Below are 12,504 nucleotides of genomic sequence, written 5' to 3'. Positions count from 1 at the left end.
AACCTGAGAAAAATATAATTCTACAAGCAAGTTGAAAAATTTTATTTGCACTTGGTGAAAATTTCTAGAATTACTTTTATAGAGTGGACATCAAATTATTACTTAATACTAATAGGAATTCGCAGATTTAATCTTACAACTTTTTAATACTTTTAATGTTTTGGTTTAAATGGTAGCAGTTTGCAATTTATTTCTTCTTCTATAGTGCTACAGCCTAGAACAGGCCATGACCGTTCCATTAAGTTTATGCCATCTCTTCCTATCCAAATATATTTTCGCACAGATTTCCAGTTTTTGCAATTTATTTCAATCTTTCAGTTTTCAATTTGTTATATTCCGCATACAAAATAGTTATATATGATGACATTTACAGTTAACTCTGAACTGACATAATTTCCACAATCTTTTTTTCCAAGTGAGAGCATGAGAGAGAGATTGTTTTCCTAGTGAGAGTATGCAAAGACCCCTCCCGAAAAAAAAAAGTCAGCTCCTTTGGAATTTTTAATTTTGAATACAATCTCTGCAGAAATAGTGCTGTATTTTTGCCAAATAAATCAACTTTTAACTATAAAAATAGGATTTTTGGTTGAATAAGATGGTTAAGAAAACATAATGAGAACGTGAAGTGACGAGGAAAATATTCCTTTTATCTCTTCCTTCACTGCAACCATTCACAGTGATTTCTAATGTGATCATGCTGAGTTGTTTCAGTTCAAAGCTAAAAGTGAATAAAACTCACCGCATAAGAATTTCTTAAGCACAATAGACTCCAAGTCATCCCCCCCCCCTTCTCACAGTTTTCAGAAGAGAGAGTAGGAAGTATTAAAGGGCAAACAAGTTACTCCATGTGGCTATCTATAACTTTGGCGTGAATAAAACATTGCTCTGTAGTATATTTTTTATAATATTTATTACTAGCCATCTCTGGCGACTAGCCAATTGATCACTCAGGTTTTCAATGAAATATTTCATGAAATTTGGTCTTAATGGCTGCATTAGCAAAATACTTTTAACCTTCAAATCTTGATAGTCATATAACTCATACCATTATACAAGCCTTACACTATTCACTGCATTACAAAAACGTTTTTGCTGAAACCAAACTTTTTTTTTTATAAGAATGAGTACAGAAAAGAAAACGATCCAGCAGTAAAGTCTTTTGCGTAGAAGATAGTGTTGTACTTTTGATCACTTATTTATGACTTATGTCAAACTGAAAAATATTAACAAGCTCAATTGTAGTACATATATTAGTGTTTAGTACAAATATTTACTATTAGTTACTGAATTTAGCTACATTAGAAATAAATATTAAGTTTAAATGCAAAATGGAACCAAAAAGAAGGAAACGATGAATCCGGCTTGAAGAATTTTTCCAGGGTAACCCTCAGGTAGGGATTGAAACCAGGGATTTTTTCTGTGACGGGTCTGATTTTCGTCCAAAGTAATAACCCAAGAAGAATAAGTAATGACCAAGACACATAAGAAAATTCCAAGAAATAAAGGTTTCGATGATAAGAATCAAAGCAATCAATGATACCAATCAATAAGAATTATTGTCATAAAATCAAATAACACAATAGTAATGAAAATATTATTTCAAAAATTTTAAATCTAAGCAAGACCACAATAAAATTGGATCAAACCAAATTACAAAAAAGACCATTTAATCATAAAATGAAAAAAAGAAACATTTTTTTTTTTCTATAAAGTATAATGCAACTGTTTCAATGGCATTTAGTTATTCGACAACTTTAAGGAAACGAGTTTGTGATTATAATTGCCATAGCAAAAATTTAGATAACAAACTAAACAGACTGCAATTGTAACAAAGAAATTTATAAAGATTATATAGATGCTGATAAAGGCCATGTCATAACAGGAAATTTTAAAAATTATTGATTTCAGCTCTTTAAAAGAATTAATGGAAAAGGGAACAAAATTTAGGCTGAGAGAAAAAGTAAACATTAAACAAATTTTAATGGTAAGATTTTGATATTTTTATTTCTAAATTATCTAGGAAATACCATTGGCCTTCGGAGGGTTTCAGAGGAAAGAAAGCGAGAATTTTAGAGGAAATTAAGACTAAAATTAATTCGGATAGTGGCAGATCCAAAGAACAAGGAATTTATTTTAACAAATCATTTAAAAAAAATTTAAAAATTTAAAAAGAGAGATTAATTATTACTGTAGTAGATAAATCAGTAATTAATTTCTGTTTAATTTGTATATATTACTATAAAGAACTTTTAATTAATGAATATAACTCTTATTCGGCATACATGTTAAATAGTACCGGAAAAAGGAATTGGATAAAAGAAAGTTGGCTTTCGTTAACAAAAAAAACTAAGATTTGCTCTTTAAGCTATCATTATTTGTTCCCTACAGTAAAATTTCTTTAAAAAAACATTAAATTTTAGATTTGTAACTTGTAGCCCTGGCAGTTATAATTATTACATGGGGAAAATACTTAATATTTAAAAATTATTCTGAATATTTAAATAATTAAAAATTATTCTAAATAAAATTACAGGCGAGGATAACTTTATAATCAACAATAACAAAAAAGTTCTGGACCTAAAAGATAACAATATTAATAAACTTAATACTTATGATTTTGAAAATTTGTACAATCTACTTCATGAAAAATTAAAAGATGTTTGTATTTTTATATATATGACGAATATTTATATAGAGATATTATTACAAAAAGTAACTGGTTTGAATTAATTCAATTTAATATTTCCGAAAATTACGTTTTTAATGGAATTAATATTTATAAACAAGTAAAGGGAATTCCAACAGCTTTTTCCAGCTGCTTTGGCCAGTATTTTTCTACATTACTATGAAAAAAAAATAATTAAACATGATTTAATAAACGGTTAGAAATATATTGATGACTTACTTTTGTTAAACATAGATAATGCCATGTTGTTATTGATTGTTATCCAAAAGATTTGGAGATATATTCATGACTTACTTTCGTTTAACATAGATAATTCTTATGTTGTAATTGATTATTATTCAAAAGGTTTAAGTTTATTTGAAAAAAACGAAATTAAACACAAAGCTACCTATCTGGATTTAAAAATAGAAATTTCTCATGGAAAAACTTTAGAAGATTATAGTTATAGTTACGATAAAAGTAATGTTAACTTCAAAGTAATGTTATTGTTTCTAATGGCACTTGTCACAGACAAGCCCGCTGGCGAAGTCATCCCTTTTAAGCCTAGAGAGCGTCTCTTGTTTTTCAGTAGCACCATCTAGGACCAAGAGTACGTCTTAGCTACTCATGTGTCAAAACCCTTCTTACGGGGCGGACTTCATTCATGTATTTCATTCACTCCTCCACAAATCGTAATTTAGATCTGAATCAGAGATTGATCACCTCTGATCTAGTACCTCAGTGGTACTGCCTCAACTTGGAGGACTTTGTGCCCACGACATATTTATATGTGCAGCAGCCACCACACACACAGAGAGTCTTCGGCTGGTGGGGGGCGGCGGGTTTCGAACTCACAATCCAAGGGATGCGAATCCAACACCCTACCAACCAGGCTATCCCAGGGGAGTAATAAAACATAAAGTAATTAAACTTCGTAATTAAATTCTAACCCATTTTAATTTAAACTCTAAAGTTTTCAAAGAATTGATTTTCACACAATTTAACAGGATTAAAAAAAATTTGTAATAACAAAATTTCTTATATTGAAGCAACAAACAAACTCACTAAAAACTTAACTTCTAATGATTTTTTCAAAAACTTTTGCAAAATAGAAGTTTTAATAAGAGAAGGTATATCTATTTTCTAACATATTCTATTTTTTCACAAGTAAAGATGTGCTGTTTAATTTATTCACTTTGGTTTTTTTTTTTAACTCAATAGATGACACTTACACAGCTCAATATATTTCTTATGATCACGAGACACTGTCCAAGCGTTGTAGCCGTATGCAACTTTAAACGCGGGAAAATTGATTTTAGTTTAACATTGTGGGTCTGCATTGATAGGTTCATTTTCTTCAGAAAGTTTTATGCATTTTTACTTTCAACTGGTATGTTATTTGCTTTTATATTTTATTGATGGTTTTTAGTTTCATTATTAAATGGTCTTTTTGTATTTTGGTTTAATTTAATTTTATTGTGGTCTTGCTTAGATTTAAAATTTTTGAAATAATATTATTCTTATTATTATGTCATTTATTTCTTTGATTTTATGATACTCATTCTTATCTCCAAAACCTCCATTTCTTGAGACTTTTGGGTCACTAGGGATCCATATTTTGGAAGAAATTCAGACCCCTCACAGAAAAAATTCCTGGTTTGAGTCCTTGCCTGAGGGTGACCCTTGTAAAAGACTTCGGGCAGGATTCATCATTTCATTCTTTTTGGTTCCATTGTTGCACTTAAGATTTATTTCTAATTTGGTGAAGTCCATTTGTGTTTTAGATGCAGCAGCATTAGCGCTCTCTAAATGCAATGTATCTTTTATTTATTTGGATAGAGGAAATATTTTTTTTTAAATTGAATTTCATAATGATTGCTTTTATTGGTTGATAGTTTCTTACCTAATGTTGCTGATTACTATTTAAAAAAAACATGAATGGATGAACATCATTTGATGAATAAAAATATTTGTTTTCACTACTAAAAAGTAAGTATTATAATCCAAACCTTTTGTCTCACAGCATTTTTTATACAACTAAGAAAAATATTAAATAAAATAATGATTTTATAATATTAAAATTTCCTGCAAATTTTTATATTTTCAACCAAAAGTCAATTATAGACTTTTAAATATGGAACGATATCCTTTTGTACCTTAAACTAACAGGATGTGTTGTTTCTTCGATCAGATCAAAGATACAAAAATTCTTATTTAGATGATTAGTTTAATTATATAATTCCCGTTTTAAAGCAACACTAAGGATTGTTTGGGACGGACCTCGTAACTTTGAACCATGATCAGATGACGAGGATGGCACCTGAATACCTTTTTCCACACCACAACAGCAGGAGGACATTTCGCCCCGATGGATTTGGCGTACACCAGACCCACTTTTACGGCATTTCTTCGGTGGAATCTGGTCTCGAACTTGCAACATTCCGGTTCCGTCCTTAATACCTTAATACCAGGCAGAGTCCTTAATACCAGGCCACCGTGGCCCTCTTATTTAGAGGAATCGGAAACGACGGATCGAAGATCATTTTCTCAGATTATGAGGAAAATGATTTGTGTTTGCCATCGCGATTTGACCCATGGTCTCATGACCGATCACAAGCGATTTCCATTCCAATCTTCAAATCCATCATAATGTTAGAAAATTAAAATGTTGGGAAACCTAATGTAAATGTTCGTTTTTCATTTCTCTGTAAATTAGAAGTTTTGACATAAATTAAAATATTTCGTTTTAAGCGTACTTCTAGTATGATTTGATATACAATATTGCACAATCTTCATTCTAGGTGGTTTAAGGCTTAGATTATTCTTGGTTTTTCGATTTTTTTTTTTTTTCTTTTTTATGACGAAAATATTTTTCGACTTTCAAATCATTTTTCGATATTTAAATTACTTTGAATTTCCGTTTTTTTTTATGAGAGCACTTTTCGATTTTTATTTCACTTTTCGAGCTTTATATAACTTTATAATTTTACTTTTTTTTTATCGTACTCTGCCAATCATATCCGACCAAGTCTTGAAATAATTACACTGGTGTTGAACTCCTTAAAAAGCACGAAACTCACGCACCTATTCCTGCTACTGAAATAGTAATAAAAAAAAAACCTTGTGTAAATATCATATATTTTCATTCTCACAATAATCATCGGATGCATACATTCGACTCGGGCATTTAATGGATTCAAAACTAATTATAACTAAACAATGAACAAACAACTTGATATTAACACCAATATTAAAAATATTATATATGGTAATATTGAAAGTACACTATATTTGGTATGTTTAGCACATTATACATGACAATAGTGGTAAACCTATTACCATATATAATTTAATAAATTGGCTTACTAATGTTTATCATGGAAGTGTTTAAAGTGACAGTATTTGTTCCATTTTATAAGAATATTTTTGTTGAGGAGGAGTTTCTGTCATCTAACACTGGTAGGCTGATTATTCATCCGGAACTCGTGCATGATTCAGCCACTGCTGTTTCGTCAACACAGATTCTGATCCCATGTCCAATCAATCTAAACATGCCATGTAACATGTTCTGAAAATGTGAAGTCTTTCCCTGAAGCTCTCCGACGAATAGGAACAAGTAGAGGTAGATCAGAGTTTATCACAGACAGTCATGAAAAAGTAGCCCTACAGGCAACGAAAAATGCCCCACAAATGAAAGCAATACAAAAAGGACTCAAAATAATTTTGCCGATTCAAGAAAAATGGTTAATGGGAAAAAAAATTCCGAAAATAATGAAAATCGTTTTTTCAAATCATAAAATTCTGCAAAGGCGTTCCTCATTCATTAAATAGTAACATAATAAATTTATTTTAAAAAGAACAAACTTTATAAAATGACGAAATGTAAAAAACTTGTTTTTAAGTATGATAGTTTATCGATAGATTATTAAATTAACTATCTGATCATTTTATGAGAAGAAAATTCCTTCTCTCATAGACCTTTGTTTTCATAAAAAGAATAGGTCAAAGTATCTTTGTTCACCGTGGAAGGGTTTCTTTCCTTAAAGAATCTTTTTAAGTGAAAATTGAAAATTTCGATATTTTAAGACATGTCATAAATGCAGAGTTAAGTTCAGCATTCGTAACAGAATTGTGAACTTGCATACGAAGTCAATAAAAAATGAATACTGAAAATCTAGCAAAGGTTTCGCATTCTCTCCTATTATGGAATATTTCTTATCATTTATACCACATCTCAAAGGATTACTTAATAAAAATTTCTCAGATTTATGGGAATGAATAACTTTTGAATGAAGGATATGAATAATTTTTGCGTCATATCCAAGAGCTCTCTTTGTCAGTGGATTAAAGGAATGTAAAGGATGCACCTATCAAAGAGTGTACATCATTGGTGCAATGGAATACGAATTCACAACAGCTACCTAGCTGCACGAATAATAAAATTGTCCGCAACATGGCAAATATACTTATAAACTTGTGTGGTAAATTTCATCTGATATATCCTTTTCGTTTTTCTTAATTCTCAGAAAAAAAAACTCCGCATCTTAGTTTCCTTTTCACTTTTGAGACGCCATTTCAAAAATGATCCGTTTTCTTGATTTACGCTTAAAGTTTGTCTCACGCTTTTAGAAACACCCTATAAGTATAATAAAGGATGAATGTGAAGTTTTCATTATAAAGTAAAATACAGAATTATTTAAAAAATGCAAATATTTGTTTAGTATCAAAGCGAAAATACACTGCAATGCGATAATCTACTGATAAATAAAAACAAATCGTTTCGCTCAGAAAATCAAAATCGCTCAAAAATTTATATATGTAAGGAAATTTAATTTATTTGCTGCGAAGTTATTTCCATCTTACTCTTCTCAAAATAATTTCTTCTAAATATTGAATATTGTATAATTTGTAAAATGCATGACATTTAAAACTATAAATAGTTTCTTAAATATATTTTTTTCCTATTTCTACAGTGAAAGTTATTTAATATATCTGCGCTTGCATTTAAAAAAATTTACTTTAAAGATTCAAAAAAAATAATAAAATTACCTGTAGACAAAAGAAACTAGTATAAAGTTAATTTATAATCCTTCGACATTTCAAACTTATAAGTATTACACATTTCTGAAGCAGGTTAAAAACTGTCAATTTTATAAAGGGGAAGTTCGACAAAAAAAAAAAATAACTTTTTTCATAAAATACAAGACTTTAATGTTCACTTTATGAATTATTATTTGAAATTTAAAAGAATTAATTTAAAAACACTCTAATCTCCTTACATACATGAAATTCAGGCTGTTAAACGATGAAGGGAAATCACAGGACTTTTTTTGTTAGGTAAAAGGTTATCTTTAATACAATTTTGCAAAATGAAGAGCCACGTGAACAGGATCGCTTCCAAAACAGAAAACAGTGCGGAAACGAAACCAAACATTTTATGCGTCCGAGACAAAGATTTTGTTCAACATTTATTGACCCGGCATTTCTTTGAGTGATGAGGCAGATCAACACAATTCAATTTACAATAATAAGACTGAAAAAAATGAGGAATTAACCATACATATGTGCTATTCAGAAGTGACAGAAAAATGATTTTTAAGAAACAATATATATTTTTTTAAAATATATTTCATTCTTATTGTATATAAAAAGTATATTGGTTAAAAAATAATTGAATTATTAAACGAAAATAAATAATAAATTACATACTATTCTGGGAATTTCTTTCGTGTTTCCAAAACGGAAATACCAATATTCATTTTTAAATAACAATAAACTGGGTTCGAGGCCATTCCAGATTTTTAGGTTTAACGTAATCGGAGTTTTGAAACGTCATCCTTCTGAATTCAAAAACATTCGATTAAACAAAAAATATTTTAAGAATAAAAATCAGGCGCTGTATCATCGTATGCAAGTGAATTAAAAAAAATAATTTATTGTTTTAAACTATCATACCTGAAAGTGAAAAAAAAAATCATGCTTATCATCAATATATGAAGTTATATATCTCGATTTATAAATTTTTTTCTATTTCAACGATGTTATGTAAAATAAAAATAAAAACTTTTAACTTATTTTCCATCTACTTTATGATACTTAGCTGAAAAATGAAACGCTATATATTTTATGACTTTCTTTACGGTTTCAAAAGAGGAAAATCAGTTTTCGTTTTACCTCACGCTAAACTATGCTTGGAGTTATTCCACATTATTAGCCTTGATGTATTTGAATAATGCATCTAAATCCAATAATATTAGGTATTAATAATTATCTTAAAAATAATAGAATCACTTTAAATACAAATGTTTGGATTTGATACCGGATGATTTAGTTCTTAAATTTCATAAATTTTAAGACAGATAATTTAATACTTTAAAATCATATAAAAAATAATAGGAAGAAAAAAAAGTAGCGAGATTCGAAATTTTAGTTCAAAATATCATAGCATGGTAATATTTTTAGATTATACTTATAATGTTTAATCTTATGATAAAAATATATGATAATAAGTTCTTATGATAAAAATGCATTTCATTACATTTATAATATTTAAAAAATTCTTAATTGTATGATAAAATGCATTTAATATCGTCGCAATAAGAATTTGTTTCAAAAATTATTAAAATTATAGTAAAATATACTCAAAACATCAGTAAAATTTATCAAAATTATTGAAAAAATCGCACTAGAATAAAATTTGTATTATCCAAAACCTTAAAATTGGCATTACCCAAAACCTTATTTTGAATTTTAATTTCATGTAAAAAATGTTTTTCATGAAATAATACAACACGAAGTTATTGAGGGGAAAAAACCCAAAAATTTTGATTCATTGTTAATTAAAAATCTAATAACAAATTTTGAAACACTTTTTTTAATGAGCATCTTCTACGCAAGGAGTAATCACATGCCACATTTGGTTACTACTAGGTTACGCTCAGTCTACAGGTTCACCCTCTTGAACCCTATTGGATGCATACACGACTCCATTTACAAATAGGATGCAGCATTAAACATTTCGGGTGTATTAAAATATTAAAAATAATAATAGTAAGAGTGTGATTGAGTTGGTGATCATTCCAAAATAGTGAGCTTGAGAAAAAAAGTTAGTTAAGATTATTATTATTGCTTTATTAGTATTATTGCTTTGATTAGTATTGCATCAGTTTTGGATTATACATATGTAAAAATCTTAAAAGAAAGCAACAATATTTATTCATTACAGATATAAATTTAATCGTAAAATAATAAAAATTTCTCCAATTCGTAAAATAATTTCTTCAGACATCTCAATCAAGACTCAGCTTCCAACAACGTGCATTCATTTTTATAATAATCGCATACATATTTTTATAAAAATCACATATGTTTAATCGAATTATATAAATCCGACAAAAAAAAATAGCACATGCACTGTTAAATAGACATACCATAATATGGAATTTTGCTCTATTTTCACACAAAAGATTTAAATGAATGTAAAATGGCGTCCTTTCGATATTGTGTTATTGTTCGGATCTGAGAGAGCAAACTGAAGATTAACTTGCATTCCTAAATAATCCGTTTTGTTTGCACAAGAGTTTTATTATTCACTTTACAAAAGTATTTACAAAAAAGAAACTCATTTTAATGTTTCGAATGATTATTTTGTTTGAATTATCTGGAAGTGGCCTGTAGAAATTTCTTAAATTTAAACTTCAGAATATATACTTCTACACCCTTTCGCCAATCTATGCCAATATTTTTTAACTAATGAAGTGCTTACGAATTATTTTATATCTCATAATATTTATTTCAACTATTACAGGATTATTGTTTTGTTTAAGGGAAAGCAAATGGTTCTTTCAATTTCATTGATATAAAATAACTTTGGTCTTGTAGATTTTATTGTAAAATAAATAAACAAAATACAAATGTCTTTAACTGGATTTCATGAATAAATTTTAATTTAATTTTTAATTTTTCAACCAAAAAAAGTGCCTTATTTTTTAAAGTCTTTCGCGAAACATAAAATCTAAAACAATAAAAACATAAATGTAAAAACTATCGATGAACAGTTTTGAAACAAAGAAGATGAGTTCATTAAAAATGAATCACAACTTCAAGAATGCTTGAAAAATCTAATGCAATTGCAATGAACAAAATTCAAAGTTTTTTTTTTTTTTTTTTTTTTTTTTTGCGTGTACCTAATAACTTCTTTACAAACCTTGGATGAATATTATTTGCCACATATAATTCTAGGCATCAAAATTTATTCCTCCAGAATGTTACAGAATTAATAATAATTCATAAATCGCACTGTGATAAAAGAAATGAACGTGTGCAATAAAATGTTTTCTAAAGCGGCGATTGTCATTTCTCACAAAACATTTATGAAATATTAACAAAATAGTTTAAAATGCATTTTTAGAAAGAGGAAAAAAATATTTTTGATATGTGAATCGAATTTCCTCAGAGGGAGTTTTCTCAATTTCTCTCCTTCGGTGTATTTTCATTCGAATCCGAAAAATAAATGTTACGGTGAATACTTTAGGGATTCCGAAATAAATCTTCCGTGAATTCACACTTGAAGGTATGACGAATTAAAATTATTTTTAGCAACACTTATTTTCATAACATGCAGTTATGAAAATAAGTGAGTGAGTATTATTCTAGCGCAAGATCCATTCTATGGATAAACTGTACTGGAAATGTAAACTGAAAGGGATTCTAGTTCTAGGAAACATAGCAAATAAACAGATATGAAATTTAATTTAATTAAATTGTAAGAAATGAAATGCACTCATATATGAAAAAGCTGATTAAAATGATTCCTGTTTTTAAGAAAAGAAGCAAATATTTTGATATGAAATGGAACACCTGATCGGCGACCTTTTCACAGGGTCCATCCCTTTCTGCATCTCTCTGGAGCACCCCCACGCCTGCGAAAACCGTAACCGGGAAAAAGGATGCCGAAGAGAAAGAGTGAAATGAAGAAAAAAAAAAAAAAGATCCTTAAAGAAGAGCGAATAGAGAAGAAACGGATGAAAATCAGACTCACTTGTATCAAACGATAATCCTTCTGGCAGAAAACTGAGGTAGGCCTAAAAACATATCCAAACGATTTTTGTAATGAAAAGGAACACACAAAAGACACCTCCTCGCGACACCTTTTCGGCACAATTTCGCATGCACCCACCACCAGAGGGAGCAAATGATGATTTCGCCGGATCGAAGATCGACCGGAAGCTGATCGCGATCGACTTCCGGACAGTGCGACTGAATTTTGCGCGGAAAATCGTAGCACCTCCGCCGGTGTGCACTCCACTCCGCGAACGAAGGGCAGAATAAAAAAACTCGATTGTCGAAGGTGGATTTCTCATTCGTGTAATGAAAGGGGGTGACGGAAAGCTGTTGGAACAGCATGCTGTGATAGCCTAAGAGGAGTTTTTAATGTGTCACTGCTCATGCGCGTTATTTCAACTTGAGTGAATACACTGGTTTACAACCAGAGTAAGATGAAGTGCTCGGAATATAAAATTAATGACGATGAATGACACAAAAATATGAGCACATCACAGAACAAATGAGCATTAAATAGCAGTAATATCCGTGTATTCAAAAAATTAAAAGAATAGAAAACTGCAAGATCTCCAGAATATTTATTAAAGTAAACTGGAATAACTTTATTAAAGAATGCGAATAAAAAATAAACTAGAATAAATTAATTTAAAAAACTAGGATTATATTTGGATGTTAAAAACTTTTCCGACAGTTAAACTGAATAACGAGTGATTTTGGCCGGCACGAGGAAATGATTGAATCTTCCAAGACATTAAATCATATTTTCTGAAATGTTT

General features: G+C 29.2%; 1 protein-coding gene across 5 annotated transcripts in view; it reads right to left on the bottom strand.

The window, feature by feature from the left end:
• The window catches only part of LOC129960609 (neural-cadherin-like), a 726,863-nt gene extending 714,901 nt beyond the window's left edge, over nt 1-11,962 (bottom strand). For all 5 annotated transcript variants that reach the window (XM_056074153.1, XM_056074136.1, XM_056074161.1 and 2 more), the window contains exon 1: nt 11,706-11,962. The gene's annotated coding sequence lies outside the window, so the exon portion shown is untranslated. The remainder of the gene's footprint in view (nt 1-11,705) is intronic.
• Nucleotides 11,963-12,504: the final 542 nt, after the last annotated feature.

The sequence above is a fragment of the Argiope bruennichi genome, chromosome 2, assembly GCF_947563725.1.
Source record: "Argiope bruennichi chromosome 2, qqArgBrue1.1, whole genome shotgun sequence".
Lineage (NCBI taxonomy): Eukaryota > Metazoa > Arthropoda > Arachnida > Araneae > Araneidae > Argiope > Argiope bruennichi.
The sequence above is the reverse complement of the archived record's forward strand: the minus strand, read 5'-3'. Positions and strand labels throughout refer to the sequence as shown.